This window comes from Psammomys obesus, unplaced genomic scaffold, assembly GCF_907164565.1.
Source record: "Psammomys obesus unplaced genomic scaffold, mPsaObe1.curated_primary_1811, whole genome shotgun sequence".
NCBI classification, from domain to species: Eukaryota; Metazoa; Chordata; class Mammalia; order Rodentia; family Muridae; genus Psammomys; species Psammomys obesus.
Window position 1 is genome coordinate 18223074 of NW_026596039.1, and position 17134 is coordinate 18240207.

The 17134-nt window shown below is 52.1% G+C and overlaps 1 protein-coding gene across 7 annotated transcripts in view; it reads right to left on the bottom strand.

The window, feature by feature from the left end:
- The window catches only part of Lingo1 (leucine rich repeat and Ig domain containing 1), a 175266-nt gene that overhangs the window by 144118 nt on the left and 14014 nt on the right, over positions 1-17134 (bottom strand). The window contains exon 1 of one of the 7 annotated variants that reach the window (XM_055622308.1): positions 9375-9484. The exons of the other annotated variants lie outside the window; for them this stretch is intronic. The gene's annotated coding sequence lies outside the window, so the exon portion shown is untranslated. Of the gene's footprint in view, positions 1-9374; positions 9485-17134 lie in introns of those variants that run through there. 7 annotated transcript variants of the gene reach the window in all.

Here is a 17134-nt window from a genome sequence, read left to right on the forward strand (position 1 = left end):
CCCACCTCTGTCCAATTGGGGCAAGCATAGATCCTGCTGTACTTCCTGCCTATGTGCTTCCCACCTACGTGTGATCAAGCACAGCCTCTGCAGTTGGGGCAACCAAGCTTGTTTACAGAAGTGAGAACACATGGCTTGTCATCTTTTGAGAACAACAGCCCCCAGCATTCCAGGAAGGTGTCTGTCCTTAGGCAAGTGGAGCTTATAGGTTAGAAGCATTTTTGTTTTATAGGTCTCTTAAGCACAGTAAATTGAGCTTAACACAGAACTTTAGCGCTCACAGACTATGTCACCCACTCAGTCTGTGATAGCTGGGCCTAGGCAAAGCCTAATGGGTACTCACAAAAAAGCAGTTCATTAAATGACTCAGTGGAGTGTGTGGAGGACTTCCACTGGGGGAGTGTAATACTTCCCTCATGAGTGTTATGTGAGGGAAGTATAACGTTTTACTGTGCCCACTGTGCAAATGGGAAAACTGAGGATACATGACTCTCTTGCCCAAGGGGCAGAGCTAGAGATGCAACCAGATCCACCAATCAGTGCTCTTAGGGTATTGTCCACATGTCTCTGTTCTACAAACAAGTACCCAACCAGCCCTGAGCCCAGCACAGCCAAATGTGTTAGTTCCTCTGACTCTCACCACACCCCTGGAGGCCCTCTATAACAGCCAATCGAGAAAGACGCCCACAGAGGCAGGGTCGCTCAAAGCTACACAGGAAGTGACCAGGCTGGGATTTCTCCCTCGGCTTCCAGGAGCTGATCAGGACTCCCCTACAGAAGGGGGGGGGTCTGTAGGACCTGCCCTCCCTGGGGCTGCAGGCCTCCCCTCCCGCAAGACTCCCAGGACTGCTTCATGGTTGGTTGACCTTTTGGAGGGCCAGGCTTTCACAGTTCTGAGTGTTGACACAGTCAGCCTGGCTGTGACAGCTTGAGAAAAGTAGGGCACACAGAGGAGGGAGGGGGTATGGCAAGTATGGGCTGCCAGTGTTCCCACTACCTTCTTTCCACACTGCTTGGACAAAGAAGCCACAGTGGCACAGGCTCCTCGAATGACCTTGGCAGCCACTGGACTTGGCCTAGACTGCCCACTGAGAGGCGAAGACATAGCCAGTCTTTCCTGCAGCCTCTCACTGTTAAGGACTTGGAGGGCTCCAAGAGACATGGAAGGAGAGGACTCTTCCAGCAAGAACCCCTCTGAGTCACATCAGGACTCGGAGTTTCTGTTTCCTCATCTGTGGGGCTCATCTCCCCACCCCACCCCCACACATCATGGAAGCAGAAGGAGCCCAGTGGGCGCCAGCAGGCCTGAGGTGGTGCCTGCTCTGGAGCACACACTAGTCATTTTCAAGCTGGACAAATCCTAGAACATCCCAGGAAGCCAGCTGGGTAGTGGAGGGTGTGGGTGTTAGACCAATAACAACAAAGCCATACCCACATGTGACCAAGAAAGCTTGGGTAGCAGATGTGTCTTGGTATGAGGGACCATGGACCCTCAGAAGCCAAGAAGATGTCCCAAGCCTTCTTCCAACTGTGCCCTGCCGAAAGGGAACTCCCAGGAGAGACCCCAGACTCTCTGTGCTTCACCAAGCTCACCTAAGGATCTTGATGTGGTCAGAACAAAGTTGCATCCATGTATTTGTCCAGTGGACAAAACTGAGCACCAAGCAAGGACCAGAAAGAGCAGCACAGGGAAAGCCTCGGGCTGGCCCCGGGGAGGGTGGGCTGTGAGGGACAAGGCCCTACTGGAGGGGTCACAGGTATGTGGGCTGGAGGCTCGGAGCTACAGGTGGCTTACTAGCTACATGGAATGGGGGTCCCCCAGGCCATCATGCAGTCTGGCCTGGGCCTCGCCCTCTTCAGCAGTCCTCCTAGTCGCTCCGAAGGCACTCCAAGCCCAGGCGGCCTTTCACCACAGAGAAGAGCCTCTTGACTGAAAGGCCTCTGAGGCGCCTCACCGCTGTGTGCCCCTTAATTGGGAAATTGTTAACTTCTCCAACAGGAATTTTAATTCAACTCAACTGAAGGCTGGCACACAAGTACCAGCACACACACACCCCTTCCCTAAGCCTCGATCTTGCTGGTTGTAGCGGGAGAGCAGGCAGCCTGTTGCCCAGGCCATGTGCACAGTGCCACGTCCTATTGACTTCCAGGCCTCCTGCTCCCACTTCTGGTGCAGCCTGACTGCCCCATGCCCTAAAGGCAGCTATGTCCTGTCCTTCTTTGACTCACCATGCCTGCTGGGCCTCTCACAGGAGCAGCCCACAGCCCTTCGCGTCCTCTGCCACACTCCCCTCAAACTGAGCCCCTCCAGGCACATTTATTGAGCATTTACTACATGCCAGCCCTTTGTATGAGTCGGACAACTTCATCTGCACAAGGCAGATGCCATCACTAGTCCCAATTTGCTGGTAACAAGACTGAAGCCCATCCAGCTAAAGTAAATTGCCTCGGTTCACACCATTTGGGAGTGGCAGGGCTGGCAACGAATCCTAGGCTGCCAGCTCCAAAGCATATTCAACTTTTAACTGCCATTTATGACTTGCCTCCCTCACCCATGTGAGCATCACCCTCGGAGGCCATAGCCACTTTATTTCTGTGTCCCTGGCCATATCCCAGCCCAGGCTACAGTCATGCTTTCTAAATGTTTGCAGATTGAAAAAACGAAAGATGAACAAATTCAAACACTTTACTGGTTACGTCCTCCTTTGATCTTAACCTTGTCTATGACCAAAAAAAAAGGACAGGCAGTGGGGCTGGAGACATGCTCACAGGTCATGGTTCTCTTGCAGAGGATTGGGGTTTGGATCCCAGGACCCACAAGGCAGCCTACCACCATCCATAGCGCCAGTTTCGGGAGATCTGGTACCTTCCTCAGCCAGCAAGCCTACATAGGCCACACATACATGCAGGTGAACTGCACTTGCGGGTGATTCGCAGGCAGGTAGGCTGAAGCTTAGTGGTAAACGCAGCTGCCTAGGGCACCGCTTAAGGTAGAGCCCACCCAGCATAGCTGCCCTTGACCCTGGACAGGGCTGCCCTGGGAACAGCGTGTAGGTCATCCTGAGCACAGCTCCCCCCCAGGCTGAAAGGGGAGGGGAAGCTGTCCTCCCATGCTCCTTCTGGTAGCTTGCAGTCATCTCCACATGCACACCGTAAGACAAGGTGTTCATCATAACATGGCTGCCTGGTCCATCTGGTTCACCGCTTTGTAGGTCAGACTGTCAGTCCCTTGCTGTCTGTTGTGGGTGGCCAGGCATTGCGGCACACAGGGACACAGGCAGGAAGATCTGGGTTTCGGAGACACCCTTAGCTACATATCAAGACCCTGTGATGAGAGCTAGAGATGCAGGTCAGTAGTTGGCCAACCTGGCACTCACAAAGTGTTGGGTTTCCACCCCCGACACCACAACGCATACACGATGATACTGCAACTCCTAAATAAGGTCAAAATGTGACCATGCCCTTGTTTGGGAAGTGGGATGCTGTAATGCAATTAGCTAATTAGGATGAAGTCATACAAGAGTAGGAAGGCTCATAGTTCAATACAGTTGTTTGACAAAATTAAAACAATATATGGACCAGTAAGATGTCTCGGTGGGCGAAAGTGCCTCCTGCTAAGCCTAATGAACTGCATTTGATCGCTGTAGAGAATCTATTTCAACAAGTTGTCCTCTGCCCTCCATGCCTGTTCTGTGACACACAAAGCAAATAAATACAATCTAATTTTAAAAGAACTATTGATTCACACACCTTTTTTAGTGTGTGCGTGTGTGTGTGTGTGTGTGTGTGTGTGTGTGTGTTGTTTTTTGAGACAGGGTTTTTCTGTGTAGCCTTGGCTGTCCTGGACTCACTTTGTAGACCAGGCTAGCCTCAAACTCATAGTGCTCTGCCTGCCTCTCGGGGTGCTGGGACTGAAGGTGTGCACTGCCTGGCTGATTCACATACATTTTTAAAATATGAAGGTCCATTCTAAATCAGCTAGATATTTTTGTAGGGCAATCTGCCAACACAGCACCAGGGACACAACAAGTAAAGAGACCCAGGGAAGCCAGGTAGAGGCCTTCCAGCCTCCAGAGCACTGAGATATTATTCTCCTGGCATTACGCTCTGTAGAGGCAGAGCTCTGTTGTGCAGCCTCCTAATACCCTACCTATAGGGTGTCAGGGTTGACTCCACTCCTCCTGAGCCGTGTGGCTTGGACAGGGTACTGCCTTCTCTAAAGCCCAGTTTGCTCAGGTCATCCCTAGAACCCTGCACACATCAGGCCCTCCATAATGCCTGGATGAATGGGCCAACCGCATCCCTCTTCCCCGTGCCTGTGATACATCTGCCATGAGCTGGAGGATGGGCTGGGGACACTGAATCCACGAACAGCCATGAGAGATGCATGTCTCCAGGACCCTGTGCTTCTCCTTGACTCTAAGCGGCTGCAGGTTCAGGGAGGGAGTACTGAATCCATCAAGCCTAAGACACTGCTATGGATCCCTTCTGGGGATGGCCCCCCACTGGGCTCTGAGGGGATGAGGAGACCTCCCTGGAAGCCTGACTCCAGGGAGGCAGATTCAGCTCAGTCAACAGGAAAGAGCCTCACAGAGCCGTTCCAGGACCTGGACAGAGTGATGTCATCAGCCTTGCAGCTGTGCAAGGCCAGTCAGATGGACACCTGTCCTCCCCTGGCATGAGCCTGATTTGGACCAAAGACTCCCAACCTGAACAATCATCAAGAGGTGGCTGGCGCAGCTAAGGGGATAGCTCACTTGGCAAAGTGCTTGTATTGTAAGCATAAAGACCTGACTTAAATCCTCAGAACCAAAACTTCTTAAGTTAAAAACTAAAGGGGTGGTATGTGCTTTATAACACTGGGTCTTAGGAGGCAGACAACCCGTAGGGCTTGCTGGCGAGGCTGCCTAGCCTACCCAACAAGCTCGAGCATTGTGAGGAAACCTGTCTCAAAAAAACAAGGTGGGTGGGCTGGATATGGCGGGGCCCACCTTTAATCCCAGCACTTGGGAGGCAGAGGAAGGGGGAACCTCTGTGGGTTCGAGGCCAGCGTGGTTTACAAAGCAGAGTCCAGGAGAGCCAGGGTATGGGTAGCCTGAATAACAAGGTTGACTTCTGGCTTCCATATTTAAGCTCGAGTATACACACACAGAGATACACACACATACACACACACACACACACACACTCACACACACACACACACTAGGTGACTGGGCCTTCTTCGCCATCTACATTCCCTAGCAATCCAGATCAGGAGGTCTGGGTGGACCTCAAAGGCCCCCTGTCTCTAATAACTTCCGAGAGTGTCTATGGTGGTTTGGATGAAGTATTCCCCATACTCTTAAGCATCTGAATGTTTCATTCCCAGTAGGTGGAGCTGTTCAGGCAGGCTTAGGAGATGTGGCCTTGTTGGAGGAAGTGTGTCACTGGAAGAAAGCTTTGAGAATTAAGAGACTCATTGAGTTTGAACTGTCTGCTTCCTGCTTAGGGTTCCAAAAATATGCTCTCAGCCTGAACGCCTACGCCATGCCACCACTCTGCCAGTATGGACTCCTCTCCCTCTAAAACCGTAAGCCACATAAATCCTTCCTCCTGGAGCTTGCCTTGTTCGTGGTATTTTATCAAAGCAATAGAAAAGTAAGTCATACAGTGTCCTGGTGCAGAGCACAGCTTGAGCACCCCAGCCCCCAGAGCTCTGTGGCTTGGAGAGCTTTCACAATGATGCATGAAGTGGGACCAGCATAGACAGAGGAGACAAGAGGAACGAGAGAATGAGGACAACAAGATGAAAAAGAGTTGAAGATGGTGACATTGATGAGCTGAAATGACACAAGGTTGGGGTAGCTCACCATAAGCCATCAGGTCTGGAGAGGACCAGGAGAAAGTACCAGCCAGTGAAAGCGGCCAAGAGGTAGTGGAATCAGAGAAGGCATCTTAGTGAGGTGAGACGTAGCTAGTTGTGGGAAGGAGGTGATGAAGACGAGACTGGGCTTGGGGTGAGATAAGTCACCTACTGGAAAGAAGAGAGATACAAGGCGAGGGTCGGGGGCCTTAGCCAGGTCATGACAGAACTAGCAGGGTAAGGACTTTGCACTTCAGCCCCAGGCGAACAGGGAACTGCTGCAGGTTCCTGAGGAGAAGGAACTGGGGCTCAGAGACACCTGCGCTGCTGCAGTCTCACAGATGGAGCCCTCCTGGGAGGGGTGATAGAACTGAGCCCAGTATCAGCCATCGGCACACCTCCAGCCCAGACAACCATCACAGCAAGTGCCAAGCTTTAGGTCCTGGGGAGGAGGCCAGGAGAATAAGCTAGCAGGAATTTCTTCCTCATCTGCAGAGCTGCAGTAAAAGGGCAGGCTGTCTCTGGGGAGCCCTAATGGCCAGCTTTGTGTTGGGTGGTGAGCCCCAGACTCCTCTCTCTATGCTCTAGCCTAGGTTCCAGGTTTCCCAGCCACCAGGGTCTCGGCAATAGCCATAGTGTCCATGTGCAGCCTTGGCTCTTCTCAGCTGCAAACTCACAGGTCCACCCCACCTGCCCAGCTTTAGAACACTTCCAAATAGGACTCCTGTCTTCTCCTCCAGTCCTACCCAGTCCCTGAGTAACCATGCCCACACACATCCCCAGACTCTGCTCTCGCCTACAGCTACCCTGCAGACACCCCTTCAAAAGCCGCCAGGCTAACCCTGCCATCACTGGTCTAAAATGGGGCTGGGGTCTTGAGACTTGCCTTTCCACTTCTCTGGCCCACCCACCTTACCCATGATCCAGAGCCTGGGAACTATGAGTTGCCTCCATGGTGATCTCTAGGTCTGCTTTGTCCAGAACCTCAGGCTTCTGCTCTTCCTCCAAAGGAGCCTCTGCCATCAGCCCCGTCCCAGCCATCCAGCACTGGAGGTCCCCACCTTGGGTTTACCCTCTTCCTAGCTTCACTTGTCTTGATAACACATATCACTCCCTGGCCTGACTGTTGAACTGCTCTAAATCTCCCCGTCTGGCCTGTTTGAAGGTCAGTTCTGTGAGGACAGGGGTTTGTCTGACGTGTCCCTGAGAGGGGTGATGCTGAGCACAAAGAGCCACACCTGGTATACAGTGGTGTCCAGCAGGTCAGGAGAAGGAGAGACGAATGAACCACCAGGCCAGTGATGACACCAGGGAACACCCCTGAAGCACATAGCATATACCACGTAAGGATAAATGTGTGACTCGGGAGACCGTCTGCCCTGAGAATCCCCACAGACACACACCCATGGGCAACCCCAGTCTCCATGGAGCAGCCTCCAACAGCAGCAGCCAGGTGTCAGGGAAGCTATGCCTAGCTCTCCTGGGCCCCCATGGTGAACCACCAGCCCAAAGGAGATGAGGAAAGACTGGTCTGAGCAGCCACACTCATTCAGACAAGAGCCAGGAAATGCATGCTCCTTACAAGGATGAGAACTGGACAAGCTTCCCCCAAGTACGTCAGGGCTCCGTGGAAACACCACAGATCCCCTTGTACTGAGCAGTGTAAGGCAGAAACACCTGGGACCTAGCCTTGCCTGCACTTCCTCCAGACCGCCATCCTGTCCCTTCCCAATCACAGGAGTACTTCAAGAAGCACCGCTAAGCAGACAGGAGAGAGAAAGGAAAAACATGGGCTTCTTCAAGATTCCAGGGGTTCACTAAGCCGGATGCCTGCCCCTCCTTGGCACAGTAGCAAAAACTCTCCACAGCTGGCCAGCCCGCCAGGCCCAAACACCATCCAAATGCCCAACCTCTACGATACAGCTCAGGCTGCCCTCCCCTACCTCAGCCCTTTCCTGCCAGCATCGCCCTTCATGCACTACTTTGTTCACCCAGGCTTTATTATAGTGACAAAACACTGGAAACCATCAAAATACACAACAGAGAACTAGTTAAATGGGACACGGCAACATAGGCTGGAACATTATGCTGCCATTAAAAATCACATTATAGAAGAGTATTTAATGATGGGAAAATGATCTTGGTGTAGTATTAAGTGCAAAAGGCAGGTTAGAAAACAGTAAGTACAGCTTGATCCCAATTATGTCATAAATACATATTTTGTAAAAGACTGACAGGCAAAACACCCGAGCGCTTGCATTTTTCTATTGAGAACACACATTACATTTTATAACCAGAAAAATAGATGGTTTTTAAAGGACCCTACAGGCTCCCAGTCTTGGCCTGGAATCATCTCCTTCAGCCAGCCCTGCCAGCCCCCAGCTGAGCGAGGCTCCCCCTGCCCTGCACTTCCTGGAGTGATTCCATCTTATACCTGTCGATGCTGCTGCCCAGAGGGCAGAGGCGGGACAGCAGCAGCCTCCTGGCCAGAGTGAGGCAGAACCCCAAACCTGGTGCCCCATCATCCAGGCTTCTTGCCCATCACCTGGTAACTACCACAGGCAACCAGTCCACCAGGACCAGCCAGCTGTCAGGACTACTTTGATGGGCTAAGTGGACTTCAGAGGGATGCCTGGTGTCAGGGAAAGAAAAACAGGGTGTGCTCCCTGCCACACCCGACAACTTTCTTCTCCAGACACCCACAGCTGTCCTCCAGGCCCTACTGAGCCTAGAATGGAGAACAGCATGGTCTAGACTGGACCAGTGTTCCTACACTGTTGCCTTCCCTTTGGCACAGACACAGGAATAAGGTGACTTATCTGTCACAATCAAGCCATGGTCAGGCCAAGTAGAATCCCAAATCCCTCTCCTGTCCTGCCTGCTCCCCTCCCCTCTCATCAATTATGTCACAGCTTCCACACATCCCCTCACTTGGGACACGGAATGGGAAGGCCTGTCACCTCCCACACTGGGTGCCCGGCTCTGCGCGATACAGACCAAGAGGCCATCTGCTCTGTTCACACGAAGCCAAGTTCGGCTAGATGACAGTGCTTGTCACAGAGGCATACACCTAGGATCTGAGCCTTGTCTTGCCCTGAAGGTTTCTGTACCCAAATGTCAACTGTGGAGCCCCATTAACTCCACACATCAGAGCCAAGGCTGGCCTCCTGACAGTTTCTTGGACACTGACATCTCCGTCCACGCGTTCCCACTCCCTCCTCACCTGGAGTCAAGCACAGTGAGTCAACAGTCAACAGTGTGACAGGACTAAGGGCACAGTGCTTCAGCTTGCCCTTAGGGACCTCCCCTCCCCCGTGCCAAATGGGAACCTATTAGCCAGTGCTGTCTGTGAAACCATGTGGCCGGGAAAAGTGCCCCAGGCTTCTGAGTTGGCTATGGACCAGGACTGGCCACAGCAAGCACTACTGGGATCTGATTGCAGAAGAGACAGACAGATGGAAGCGTGCAGAAGGCGGGCCATGGGACAGCCCTCCCTGGAAGGTCCACTAACCCACAAAGGGCCTCTTACATGTCACTGGGTGGTGTTGGGTGCAGACGGGCTGAGATTAGCCTGGGCCTGGCTCAGTTGGCCTTTTGGACCACAGACACCAGCACCTCAGGGCCTGTGGATACAGGAGTCTGTGGGAAGAAAGAGGAGGTGGCTGTCAGACAGGGTGAGCAGGATGGTATGAGGGGTAAACATGCAAACAGGTCAGAGTTTACCCAGTTGTGCAGTTAACACTACACACACACACACTCTCTCTCTTTCTCTCTCTCTCTCTTTCTCTCTCTCTCTCTCTTCAATGGCACACATGCACTTACACATTCATGCCACCAGCTAGAGCAGGGAAACCCTGGGGACTTGGGTATCTGGCACCAGGGTGATGGTTCTGGCTGCTTGTCCTCACAACTAATCCTGTGATCTTGCAGTCAACTCTCTAAGCCTTGCTTCCCTCATTCAAGAAAAAAGGGTTTCTTCCTTCTGCTAGGACAGCAGCAAGAGAGTAACAGAGACACAGGACCTGGAGGACAGCAGGTGTCCGTCAATACCACACTTCCCTCCTCCCTGGCCACCAGGTGCTGATGCAGGTTCCAGGCTAACCCCAGAATATGCAGTCAGCAGAGCCCTGGCTGCCTCTCCCAGGCCCAGAGATTCCTGCAGCTCCCATCTAGCCTCTCGTCTGCCTTACTCCCCCTTCAAGCATCCTAGAAAGGTTCTGGAATGGTCCTAGACAGGAGCAGGAAAGATGCTAGGGCTCCAGCCTGAGACCACTGGTATGGGACACGGCCAGAAGGCCAGAAACAAGGCCTGTGCTCCCAGCTCTTTCTACTTCATGACCCTGTGGTCCTGAGCAGAGTGGATTTTTGTTTGTTTGTTTGTTTTTTGTTTTTTTTTTTTTCTCTGCCTCAGTTTCTTCAACCTCTCGAAGTTCTGAATCCATTTCTGAGTTATCACTGAGGGGTCCCCAAATGATCTATTTCTCAGAGTGTGAGACACATGTCTCTGGGTTGCATGGGTATGGGGGGTGGGGAAGGATTTAGGCAGTACACAGACATTTTTACTTCCATTGGCTCGTTTATTTTCCTGTCTATTAGAGAAAAACATGACAGGCACATCACAGGCGTGATTTCACGGGTGCGTGACTCAGGGAGCACCGTGGTAATCCACCTTCAAATAGGAGTCCATGAAAAGCAAAAGACCACAGGGAAAAGTGCAAGTGGGGAAATGCCTCAAAAACCTGGCTCTGTCCCAGCAGCCTTCACATGCCTTTCCTGGGGGTCCAGGCCCTGAGTTCTTTGGTTTTTCCATGTGGGGCCATCCAGCACGGGCCTGGTCCCCAGAGCCTCTCACAGACCTTTAAGATCGGTTGATGCAATGAGCAGAAAATGACCAAGGCTCCGAGGTCCTCTCAGAGTCCATCCTGTGTTCTAGCAATCTAAGATGTCAGTTCAATTTCCACCAAGAGGGTAGGATCTAAAAGGTGGGGTCTTCCTGCCTCTTGGGCTGCAGATTCGGAGGCAGAGAATTAGGTGCTAAGCAGGACCTTGGCTGTCACAAAAGGGACAGACAAGAAAGGTCCCACTGGTCACACGCCCTCCTGCCCTACACTGTGCTCCAATTCAGTTGGCCCTATGGGTGTTTCTCAATGACTGAAGATCCTGTAGATCAAGGCAGGGCACAGTGGTATCAGCACGGGTGGGTAGCCAGAGCCTGAACAATGCATCAGGCCTGAGTCCCGCAAGCCAGGATTAGCCAGGCAAGAGTGCCCTCAGTGCCTGCCCAAGCTGGCTCCCAGTAGAGTAGCATGAGCCAGCCAGGCCCAGGCCAACAAGGACAGCCATGTCCCTGGCAGGCCTCCAGACCACCTGACTGGCGGCCCTGAGCCCAGTTCTACCTGAGCTGGCAGGCCAAGCCATCCCCATGAGTGCTTCTCAAGCCCCCGCAGCCATGCTCCCAGACAATGAATGGGTCTCCAGCTCCCTTCCCCCAGCCCTTTTTGAAGCTCAAGCTCTCCTCAGAGGCATCACAAGAAGTTGCTATGGAAATGGGACCACAGACAGAGCATGACAATGATTTGGGGCAGGGAGGAGCTGCAGTGGGAGTCAGTGCTCTCCTGGACACGAGGCCTGCCCATGTGCTGAGTCCCAGGAAGGATGTGAGACTCGGCTGCAGACAGAGGGACCAGGGCAGGGGCAGGGCTTCCATCCAACCTGCCCCTCAGCAGAGCCCTGAAAACCCAGGGCCTATTCAGCAGCAACTGGAGGGTGCTACCAAAGTGGGTTCACCACTGGGGGAAAGGAATGGGGGCCGAACACTGCAAACAAATAGCAGGTGATAGACGTTATATTCCTGTTCTGGGAGACACCACAGAGAACTGGAGTCTGAGAGGTTTTCCATCATTACAGACTGGAGACTGAGAGCTGCAAGAGCTGGCATCCCCCAGCAAGCCAACCCCAGCCAATCCGGCAACCTCCAACAACACACTGCCTTTCATTCATTCATCCTCCCACTCGTTTACACCCTCTGTTAAGTACCCACCATGAGCCTGGTGACTGAGATAGATGCAAAGGACGCAGAAGACACATGAGCAGAGATGACCCCTCCCGATTAAAGGGAAGACATCCAGACAGACCCAGCACCATGAGTCAGGGACGGCGGCCTCGGCTTTTAGGTTATGCAGTTGTGCCTGGGAGCCGTATTTCAGAGACTTCCCAGTTCCCCTACTCACCCCACAAGCACTCACTCGCTCCTCTACAGCCCACGGAGGCCTCATTTCCAGAAAGCTGTGGAGAGCATTTCCACTAGCATTTTGCTATAGTATGGAGATTGTATGTCTCCCACAGGTCTGTGTATTAAAGGCACAGTCCCCAGGGAGGCGGTACTAGGAGGAGCCTGAACTAGGCTGAACTCGGCAAGGGCCTAGTGGGAGATCCCCTAGGTCAATGGGGTGTGTTTTCATTGGAGATTGTGACCCCACACTCTTCAGCAGTAAGGGCTTTGCTCCACAATTCTTCTACCATGAGGTACTACCTTCTTACAGGCCTGAAGTAACGAGCCAGCCGATCATGGGCCAGAACCTCTAAAACTGTGAACTAAAATAAACCTTTACTCAATAGAAGTTTTCAAATTGTGGGTCGAATGACCCCCTCACAAGGGTCCTGCATAGCAGATGTTTACGTTAGGATTCAAAACAGTATCAGAGGTACAGTTATGACATAGCAGTGAAGTAACCTTATGATTGGGGGTCACCATAACGAACTGTATTGAAGGGCCACAGCATTAGGGAGGTTGAGAACCAGTGCTTCATAAGATGGCTGTTTCAGGTATTTTGTTACAGTCATGGTAAGCTAGGCTCTGCAAAGCCCCCTTTTATTCCCTGAAGACAGTATCTATCCCACCTCCAGCGGTGGGGGTGGGGAGAATTTGCACACTGCTGACAACGAAGTAGGAACTGGAGTTCCACCAGGAGATGGCCAGTGTGACACTTTGTTCTCTTCAGACCTCAGGCCCAACACAACACCTGGGAAGTCCGAGGTGCCCAGGGGCAAACAGCTGAGTGAGGAAGGGAAAGGGCACTGCAAGAATACCCACTTGGCAGGAGTCACAGGAGTTGGGCACGTGCTTGAGCTCCTTGTGTATAACAAAGCACTCTCCTCATGATTCCTAGCTTGGAAGACCAGCCCTGTGACCTCCATGACATCCACGGGCTCTGTCTTCCAGCAGCAAGCATAGCCTCACCGGTGGAAACCAAGCCCTGAGAAGCAACAGCTGGACTACAGGGAGCCCTGCACTGAGCCGGCAGGAGAGGACAGCAGGGAGAGAAGGGTGGGGCCTGGTCCAAGACTATGGAAAAGAGGAAGGAGGAGGGTCTGAGAGGCTTCCTGGTGGAGGCAGGACTAGAGGGGGCTCTGAGCCTGCCCTCCAGAAAGAGGAACCTTTTCTTAGAGAACAGGGACAAAGCCTGTTGTTAATCCTCATGACTTGAGGCTGGACTGGCAGGCAGAAGGTGAGGGGAGCTCATTTCCTGACAGCTGCTGTCCTGTCCCCTCCCCACCAAGGCGTTCCTAGGTACTGCTGCCTAATGAGAAAATAGCTGGGGCAGACCCCGGGAGAGGCAGAGAGGGGTGGAGCAGAGCGTCCAAGAGAAGGAGGTGCAAAGACAGAGCTGCAGTATTTCAGACCTAGGTGGACCTAGGAAAGGACAGAGCTGAAGGGTGAACAGATGGGGCCACTGCCCCCATTCCCGCCAGAGACGGTTCTGCAGCTGCTGAGAGGAGCACACAGCTGTGAAGGAGCCTGCAAACACAGCTTTGAGAAGATTCTCAGCAATAAAACTCATATTTGAAACGAGACTTTGTTGAGGGAGGGGAAGCCTTCCTATGCCAAACATTAAATCCAGACGCTGTAAAGTGAAAATTTGACAAATCCAACTACATAAACATGTAAAACATCTGTACAGCAGAAGACACCATAAACAATGTTAAAATGCAAGTAAGGCACTGCAAGAAAATATCACTAATATGCAAAGAGCCCCTACAAATCAATAAGAAAAAAGACAAAAGAGAAAAATTGGGAGGGAAGTAGAAATCCTCAGAGGAAGAAGTAAATTGGCCAATAAACGTATGAAAAGATGTTCTATCTCACTAGCAATCAGGCAAATGCAAATGAAAACGACACGATACCATTTTTTGCCCATCAGATTGGGAAAAATTAAAATGATTTATAACAAGCAGTGCTGGCAAGGATGATGGGAAATAAACACTCACAGACCATTGAAGGGAGAGGAGCTGGCTCAACCACTGCAAGGGTAATTTGGCAATATTGATTAACATTTTAAACCCACACACCCTACAACCTAGTAATTCCATTTCCAGAAGCCTCTTCTACAGGGGAAAAAAAAAACAGCGCAAGTACACACATAAAAATACTCAAGGATGCCCAGAGCCGCGTTGCCAGTAAGAGTAAGGAAGAAATTGGAAATGGCCTAAGTGTTTATCAATAAGAAAATATTCAAGTAAAACATAGCACTTCCACACTATGGAACATTCTGCAGTACAGTGGCATGACAACTGGGGAATGGAGATGCTACTTCACAATAACTGTGTTTACATATAACAGCCTATCCATGGATGGAGAACGGTGTGCCAGGCCTTGCGGTGCTCACCTTTGGGGAGAGGGGCAAGGTGGGACAGAGGTTTCTGTGGCTTCTGCATTCCACAAATGTAGTGCTGGATTTTCTTTTGTAATCAGAAAAACAAAATCAATAGAGAGCTAATGGATTTTTTTAAATCCTGCCCAGACCCTAATATAAAATGCAGATCTAAGCGGCACTTCTCCAGCTGAAAGGCAGGACTCTATGCTCCCACTGGGCCCTAGGCGCCGACCCCCAGGCCCATACTGGAACTCTGGGACCAATTTGAGACCTTGGCTGCAGAATATGAGGCCAAGATGACAAGGGCAGAAGGTCACCCCAAGTGCATAGGCTGGCTGGGGCCCAAGCCCAGGACTCTACGAGTCCTAACCGAGTGCTGGATGGGGGCTAGAGGAATTCTGTAGTTGAAAATGAAAAGTCACTGCCCTGGGGAACTCTGAGAATCACAGGGAGAGGGAACAGAGAGCGCCTTTGCAGAAAGCCTAGGGTGGAGGGAGGTGGGTGTGTTTTTCTTCCTTCCTGCAGCTGCAGAGAAGGACCCAGAGCCGTGTGGGGTGGGCAGAGACTGCCGTACACGCGTGAGAGGTGCACTCCAGTAGCATGTCTGTCTGTGTAGTCGGTGGGAGTGTGGGTCTGTCGTTACTCCCTGGGTGACAGCAAAGAGGGTGTGTGCGTCTCAAGGGAAAGAAACCCAAGGGGCCTGTGTGTCTCCTTTCCCCACCCGCCTTGTGTATACGATGGTGCTTATCCCCAAGGCTGCTATCTACAGGGATACAGGTAGGAGACCGTGTGTGTTAGGATGTCTGCAGAGGCTGGGAGCAAGGGGTGGACCCCAACACCCACGCTGCAGATCTCCCCAAGAGCCCAGGCCAGTCAGATACACCTCTCCCACTGTGAAACAATGAGTAAAACCAAGGGAAACTGCCTAGAAGACCGAAGCCTCTGCAAATCTAGGAGGTTCCTCTCCCTTAAATATTTATTTACAGGGCTAGTACCCCACTGGCTCTCAATATAACCTCAAGGAGACAAGTTGAGTTATATGAGACAAGGACAGAAAGGGCCAACAAATTTGTCCTGAAGGGTGAAGAATGACACTCACTAACGTAGTCCAGCCCACCCTGGAACTCTGGGACCAAAGATTTTTAAAAGACTTTTAAAATATTTTAATTCTCTCTCTCCTCTGTCTCTCTTCCTTCCTCCCTCCCCTGTGTGTGTGAGAGAGCATGCGTACAGACACGCGCATGCACAAATTAGTACAAGTGCCAGTGGAGACCAGAAGAGGGCACCAGACCCCTAGAGCTAGACTTGTAGGTGGCTGTGAGCTTCCCAGCATGGGAGCTGGAAGCTGAACTAGAATAGTCTACAAGAGCGGCCGCCCTCCTGAGTACTGAGCCATCGCTCCCGCTCCTTCTGAGGGTCCTCTGTCTCATCTTCAGGGGCCAGAGGCTGCACTCCACATGTGGATCTGAAGGGCCTGCTTCGCTCCCTCTGGATGGGCAGATGGGAGATGGCTGTCACCGACATCTCCCCACATTCCGTACTGGACCCATGAGGCCCCTGGGAACCCATTCCATGCTGACCCTTATCCTCAAGCCAGGTGCTAGCGCTTCCCAGATCTACCTCAGTCAGTGGAGGACACCTGTCCTTCCTGGCAGAATCAGGATTCACAGACCTGCACCTGCTGTGTCCTCTACCAGGGATACCCTCCCTCTCTGGACAGTTCCCAATACCCTTCGAGAAGCTTATCCTATGGACTCAGGGAGCCACATCCTGGTGTCCCTGTCTTTGCCAAGTCCTGCTCTCACTCTTCTCACTGTGGCTCATGACAGTTCTGACTTCTCCAGAGCAGGGGTATCTTGTGCTCTGCATCCCAGAGCACAGTCCAGGCTGGATACAGAGGAGGTACCAGGAACAGACGATTGTGAGAGAAATCAATGGGTTATCAGAGCACTGGTCCTGACCTAGGTACACCAGGAGCCTTCATAAGGTGGCAGGGTAGAGCAGAAATGACACCGCCTGGGCACAGATGCCTAGCTTCCTGTCCTATGTCAGCACAATGGGCAGCAGGCATTAACCATGACACCTGGGCAGTAATGGAAATGGAAGTTCCTCTCCCGGGACCCCAGGAACTGTGAAACAGAGATGGATATATGGTGGAATGGGGTCTTCTGCACTTATACTGACTCAGGACCTTTCCGAGATGGGGTGTCCAGAGCCCAAAGGGATTGGAGAACTGCCAAGGGGGGTCCCCACTAAAGTGAAGACTGAAGCATGTAATATGCTACATGTCAGACACCAGTTACAGACAAGGTGGTACGGGTGTCATGGAGACAGCATGCAGGCCGTGGAAAAGGAGCTGTCCAAGGAGGAGGAGGAGCAGTTTCGGTGTGCAGTGAGCCTCCATTCAAGGAAGAGAGACACTAGCTGGATAGGGCAGAGGTCGGGAGGGACTGGCAACCTCAAATCTCACTTGAGTTCTCTGGGCCTTGGTTCCCCCGAAGTCCCTGACTACATATTACATATGGCAGTCCTTGGGAGTTCTGAGAGTGTGCAGGGGTGTGGCTGCCTACACACCAGGTGGCAGGCCTGGTCTGTACTGTCACTTAGCAATTGTCTGCATCTGTCATTCCTTTGT